At 41.4% G+C, this 7,404-nt stretch overlaps 1 pseudogene; it reads right to left on the reverse strand.

Annotated features, from left to right (window-relative positions):
• Positions 1 to 3,817: 3,817 nt before the first annotated feature.
• On the reverse strand, positions 3,818 to 4,024 carry LOC107522771 (guanine nucleotide-binding protein G(I)/G(S)/G(O) subunit gamma-5-like; annotated as a pseudogene).
• Positions 4,025 to 7,404: the final 3,380 nt, after the last annotated feature.

Raw genomic sequence — 7,404 nt, forward strand, 5'->3', positions numbered from 1 at the left:
TGAAACATCTGGAAGAAAAGCTAGACAGTAAGGCTATATAATAACAGAGGTTAATAAGATTGTGGGCTGTCCCAGAACCTCACCTCTCCAGAGCATTATCCCACCAGGGAAAGGTAGAAATAGGCTGGGGGGTATGGATTGGCCTTCCAATGTTCATATCCAACAGAGAAGCAATTATAGAAACCAGAACTCCCACCTTCTGAACACCAAAAATAAATTTGATCCACACTCCCAGAGAATTAAAGAATAGGGAAGCTTCCAATGGATGGGATGAAACATGGAACTCTGGTGCTGGAAACTGTAGGAACTGTACCACTCTTATAATCTTGTTATATTATTAAATCACTAACTAAAATTTTAAATAATATTGGAGGCCTTGAAATCAGCCAGTCCTATCTATGGGCTCTTGAAAATGTCTAGATAGTAATTTCCTCATCTGTAAAATAAAACAACAAAAAGTGTCTACCCCCTACAATTGTTCTATGAATTCAGTTAGATAAAACACACCCAAAGATTTGCCTGAAGTTTTTAGAATCATTGTAACCATACTATTACTCAGATGCTTTTATAAAGAGAGAGAAAGAGAGAGAGAGAGAGAGAGAGAGAGAGAGAGACCCATTGACGAACAAGCCCCAAGGGCTCTCAGGACCCAGATTGAACTCATTTTCCATTGCTGCATGACAGAGGGTCTCAAAATGTAGTAGTATAACTAAAGATCACTAGTTACCTCCTATGCCTGTGGCTCAGGAACCTGGGAGTGATGGAGCTGGCTAGCTGCAGTTCTTTAATCCGCCAGGCTGTGGTCATCCTGAGTCTTCCCTGATGCTGATGGGTCGGCTGCCAAGATGACTCACTCGCACTGGCTGACAGGTCAGCGCTGGTGGTTGGCAGGAGGTCTTGGTCCTTGATGTGTCAAATGTGTCAAGCATAAGAGATGTCAACTTCCCTCAGAACAATGGATCCTAAAAGATGCAAGAAAAAAAGTGGCAATGTCTTTCATGACCAGCCTTCTCAGTGCTCTGCCCTCACTCCCACCATGCCCTGCCACACGGAGAAGGGAACTGGGCACCATAAGGCAACATGGTCCAAGCAGCCTGAGGGCTGGCTGCTGCATCACCCCTTTCTGAAACTGAACCCAAACTCTTCTTTTTAAGGACTTTATACTATAATTTCACTTATATGAAGGGCATGAAACAAAACAAAACTTAAAAATGAACTAAATAAAGCAAAAATAACCCTTTAAATTATAGCACCAAAATGGTGGCCACCAGAAGGAGAGGGAAATTCAGGGGGCAGGAGAATGATGTAAGTCAGGTGAAAGGGACGCCCTGGTCCAGTGACAGATGAAAATTAAAATTCTGATGGCAAAATAATATGACATATATAGTGATTTCAAAGATGGTACACTTGAGATATATATAAAATTATAAAGTAATATTACTTCAATATAGGGAAAAAACAGTAACAACAAAAAGGAATAGGCCCTTTTGAATTTCCCAGCATGGACACAAAGGTATTTCTTCATCTGGCCTGCATTTGGGGAGATATTGTATGAAAGACACTTATCTTGAAAAGTACTAAAATCACACTTAGCTGTGATGACATGCTCATTTTCCAGGAGGTCTTGGGTAAGTTTTCATCACTCCTGTCTCCTGCTCTTGCTGGCAAAGAGGTGGGGTGAGCTATAAGCTTTCGAATGTTTCTCTGTCCATTTGCACCTCCATCCAAATTCCAGTCTGTTCAAATGTGTATATGATACCAAAGGGCCAGGAGAAGGGAGAAGAGAAGTCAGGGTATCTGGCTAAAAGGAAACTCATTTTTCAAGACCAATCCAGCAAAAGAAGACAGAGCTTTGCCTATTTGTTTCTATCATTACTCTGCTAGTAAAAGAAGAAAAAGAAGAAGGAGGAGGAGGAGGAGAAGGAGGGAGGAGGGAGGGGGAAGGGGGAGGAGGAGGAGGAGGAGGAGGAGGAGGAGGAGGAGGAGGAGAAGGAGAAGGAGAAGGAGAAGGAGAAGGAGAAGGAGAAGGAAAAAGTAAACATCAAAAGAGGAGACAATAGGTTACCAGACAAACTTACGGTACACTGATTAGACTTGCTACAGGGTCATATCCCAGGAAATAGGGTGTGTGTGTGTGTGTGTGTGTGTGTGTGTGTGTGTGTGTGTGTGTGTCTGCATGGCAGGGAGGCTGAGGGAAAGAGTATATACCTGGAAGATTCAGTACTCTGGGGCACTGAGGCAACTCAAGAAAGAAATTTAATATAACACTTTTAAAAACTCACTTTTTGGTGAATTTAGATAAAGGGGATGTCATGCATTTTAAGTGTACAGTCTGATGAGATTTGTCAAACACACATATACACACAGATGCACATCCATGTCTACCACCACACCACCTCAACAAAAATCTAGAGCATTTTCCCTACACACACACACACACACACACACACACACACACATGTTCCCTGAAATCCAAAGTCAATCTTTTCTACACTCCCTCACTTAGATAGCCACTGACCTATTTCTTTCCACTCTGCATTAATTTGCAGTTTCTATTTCACACAGACATTCAGTATCGACTCTTGAGCTTGCCTTCTTTAACTCAGCATAATGCATTTCTATTTCAGCCATGTTGTATCAGTGGTTCATTCTTTATTGCCAGGGACCATTCTATCATACAGTGTGCCACATTTTTTTAATCTATTCACCAGTTTCCATCTGGAGTTATGATGAGTAAAACGTCTATGACTATCCATGGCTGTAAGAAACGTGTATTCTTTTTTTTTTTTTTTTGCCTCCAAGGTTATTGCTGGGGCTCAGTGCCTGCACCACGAATCAACTGCTCCTGGAGGCCATATTTTCTTTTCCCTTTTGTTGCCCTTGTTGTTGTAGCCTTGTTATGGTTATTATTGTTGTTGTTGATATCGTTCGTTGTCGGATAGGACAGAGAGAAATGGAGAGAGAAGGGGAAGACAGAGAGGGGGAGAGAAAGACAGACACCTGCAGACCTGCTTCACCGCCTGTGAAGAGACTCCCCTGCAGGTGGGGGGTCGGGGGCTGGAACCGGGATCCCTACGCCGGTCCTTGGATTTTGCGCCACCAGCGCTTAACCCGCTGTCCTACCGCCCGACCCCTTATTCTTTTCTCTTGATTAATACCATGAATGGAATTGCTGGATTATATGGGATTTGTATGCTTAATGTTTAAAACACTGACAAACTGTTTTAATTTTTTTCATGTTTGGTTTCTTTTTTAAAATATATTATTCATTTTTTAATAAGTAAGATACAGAGAGGAAGATACAGAGAGGCAGAGAGATACAGAGAGCACTGATAAACTCTGGTTTATTTTGGTGCTGAGGATTGAACCTAGAACATCAGAGCCTCAGGGCCTCAGAGATTAAAGTCTTTTGCATAACCATTTTGCTCTCTCCCCAGCTGGACAAACTGATTTCTAAAATGATTCTACCATAAAATTAAAATCTTTTCACCTTAGTGAATGTATTAGACCAAAATAAAACTTCACAAAGTACAAAGAAAAATACTAAAGCATTAAAAAAAAATTAAGTGGTTCTATTCCTTTTTTTTAATACTAAGTATTTTATTGTGTCTGCCACCAGTCTATATACAATAATTACCCTTGAGAAATAGAAATCCATGAAAATTAATAGAGGTAGATGTTAAGAACTGACAGAAGTTTGCATAGTATAGCACGTGTTACTAGGGATAGGCTATAGAAGCTTCAAATTTAGTTGCTCTTTTGAATATTGACTGGGTCATGAAAAGTAGATCAGAAAACCTTCCAAAGACGTGTTTTACTACAAAAAAGAACAGGCTTTCTGAGGTCTGAAGGGATTCGTACTTGAAGACACTCAGGTCAGCAAGGGGTCGTGCTGAGCATTCTGCAGACAGAATTGTTTTTAGTCTGCAGCTGCTTGGGAAACCTTCACGCGGTTCAATCCGGCTTCCAGCCGAAGGTGCTAAACCATCTTCCTCATAGCCGCTACACTAGAGGAGTCAGACATGGAGCAGGCAAGAACCGAACCGGTTCATCGGTCCGCGGGTTACTGCGTCGCGCGCGGGTCAGGGGGACCAGACTGCCGGACGGCTGACGGTGCGGGGAGGGGTGGTTCTATTCCTTTACACTCCCACTAGCAACATATGTAGCTTGTCCCACATGGCATGACTTCCTGTGTATATTTTATAGAACCACAATGTGCCTTTGTCTGTATTCAGCCAAGAACAACTCAGGGGTGGGGTTGGGGGTGGTGAGAATAAAGGCACTATTAGAAAATCCTCAAGGCTACAGGAACTGAGCCTCAGATCTTGGACTTTGAAAGCATCCCAGCTCTCTCAAGGTGTTTGAGCAGCCATATATGCTATGGTTCATGCACTGAGGCAGTCAGATCACAGGTGAAATTCACCACAAGGTCCCTCATCTCCAGCACTTCCAGGAAAGGAAGTCCTATTAGGCTTGGAATACCAGGATGATACTGATAGCTAAATTAAACACCATTTCTTCTCTCTCTTTCCCTGCATGACTGTGAGCTTTGTTTGTTTTCTTCTATTCCATGATGTCATACAACAATCTTCTATAAAGAACAGATCAGCATGGTTTCTACTATTTCGGTCCTGGATTATGCCTGACACATCTGGAAGGAAACAGTGTCCATTCATTATAGCACTTACCTGCACCTTATAACCAAGGTGTCAGCTTTAATACAGAAATGATTGTGCTTGCTTTCTTACCATCACACAAGTTTGAAAACATCTTAAGTAGAATCATTTGAGTCTGATAACTTCCCTAAGGGATAAGACTAGAGAGAGCAGTAGCCAGCACACTTTGAGTAATTTATTTCATTTCTTGAACATCTGTTGTTCTCTGTATTAAGTATGAGCAGATGATGATACAAACTTCATAATTAAGAAGAATGGACTCCAAGCTTGGAATGATGCAAACTCACGTCAAACTCCTGAGTCAATAATACCCATTCGACCATGCTGGTCACAACACCTACTCTGTCTCAGCTTCCTCATGTCTCAAATAATAATAGTGATGTTTACTTTGCCAGGTGGCTGTGATGAAGAGGAAAAAAATGTTAATCAAACAATTGGCAAATTACTGGACTGGCAAAATACCTCACTTGGATAGTGTGCTGTTTTTTTTATGTACATAGCCCAGGTTTAAGCCTGGTCCTACCACATTAAAGGAAGTTTCAGTGATGTTATCTCTTTCACTCTGTTCCTCTGTCTCCCCTGCGTCTATTAAAATAATAATAATAATAATAATAATAATAAGGCGTAAGGATCCTGGTTAAAGCCCTCGGCTCCCCACCTGTAGGGTGGTCGCTTCATAGGCGATGAAGCTGGTCTGCATGTGTCTGTCTTTCTCTCCCCCTCTCTGTCTTCCCCTCCCCTCTCCATTTCTCTCTGTCCTATCTAACAACGACAACATCAGTAATAACAGCAACAATTACAATAACAATAAAAAACAAAGGCAACAAAAGGGAAAATAAAGTTTAAAAAATAATAATAATAATTTTTTTAAAAAAAACTGACAGATTTCAGCAACTCAACAAAGTGTATCTAGTACTTCCCACAGAGTTTTTCTAAAGATGACCATACACAGATACAGGTGAATCATGTTTTTAAAGAAAGCCATCTTGTGAATAACTGAGTGTTTGACTCTGAATGTGTTATCAATGACTGTTAGTAGTTCTATTTTTGAGAGGACATGTACTGTTTTTGGATAATCCTGGATGGAAAATACACATTTTTGTGAACTTCTGAAATATGCATCTGATTGTCTTACTTTTCTTGGTCAATGCTTTCTGGTTGATTGTCTCCACTGACAATTAAAGACCCCAAGTTTTGAACACAGCCTCCCAAGACTACCTTCCCCTCACCTAGCTAGAGGCCCATGTGCAGTATACTTGTCTTCTGTGATTTAGCCCTCATCTCCCTTACATTCCTAAATTCCTCCAAGTCACAGATCTTTATGTTTTCTATGTCGTCTTCCAGAGCAGGCTTCACCACTGATATGCATGTGGTTCATTTACTTCCACCTCTGCTCAGATCCATCCCCTGGGATGACCCTTCTTCACCTCTATCTAAAGGACCATCTGGCCCAATCCCTTCTGTGAGCATTCCTCACTGACTGACCTTCAATCATACATCAATTAATTCATGTAGGGACATACACTTCACCAGAACAGTGACTTTATTTCTTCATGAATCCCCAGAAGAATGCCTACCACATCATAAACCTGTATTACACTTGCAGTGAATTATTTTGCAATATTTTAGTGCTGAGTAGTGCAACAGGATATATGTGGAAATAAGTTAATCCTTAATATCATAGGATAATCACAGTTGCCTTATTATCATAAGAACTGTTAGAAACATACTGGAATCTGGGGGCATTTGTAATGTTTAAGGCCTAGCATTCAGGAGGCTGTAGAGCACAGGCCTCGCTTGTATGAGATTCCAGGTTCAATTCTCACGGCTGCATTTGCCAGGACTCAGCAGTACTCTGGTTTAACTGGCAGTTGTCAGAGTGCCTTTGGCTCTTAAATGAACAGGAGATGAATCAAGCAGCCACACCACTGCTGGCTGAAGACCTGCCTGTTCCCATACCCAGGATGGCAGAGCTAGAGTCACGAGAAATAACTACAAATACTGCTGGTGTGAGGTCCTGTCCATTTCACAGTCAGCTTCTTCTATGCAAGATGCTGATGAAATATGTAAAGGCAAGGAGAGGCATGGGGGGGGGGGGAGAAACAGATGGAGAGAGAAAGAGTGCAAACATAAGAAAGCACTTTTCTGGACTCCACACTGGGCCTAATGATAATCATGTCTGCATGACTGATTATGTCTGGCCCCTATTCAGATGAACCTTGATAAGGATGTGGAGAATGAACTCTGCCATACTGCTGGTGGAAACGCAAGCTGGTGCAGCCACTATGGAGGATGAAAATGGAAATATTTGATGATCCAGCCATATCACCTGTAGCATTTATCCAAAAAGGTAGGAAAACACTCATGTGAAGGGACATATGCATTCTCATGTTCACAGATGCATTATTCACAATAGCCCACATATGAAAACACCTAAATGTCCATTGCCAGATGACTGGATAAAGAAGTTATGGGACATATACTCAACAGAGTACTATTTGGCAATTAAAAAAGAAGCTATTGCATCCTTTGGGACAAACTGGATGAAATGGAAAGTGGTAATGCTTAGTGTAGTAAGGAAGGAAGTGAAAGACAACTAACTACTGGGTGGTTTCACTCATATGCGGGATACAGAGAATTGGAACACATGTACTTGCAAAGGAAAAAAAAAAAGGTAGTCAACCCAAAACTTCTAAAATTTTGGAAGAAGTATGACAGTTATCTTTGG

The sequence above is a fragment of the Erinaceus europaeus genome, chromosome 2 (assembly GCF_950295315.1).
Source record: "Erinaceus europaeus chromosome 2, mEriEur2.1, whole genome shotgun sequence".
Classification (NCBI taxonomy): Eukaryota; Metazoa; Chordata; class Mammalia; order Eulipotyphla; family Erinaceidae; genus Erinaceus; species Erinaceus europaeus.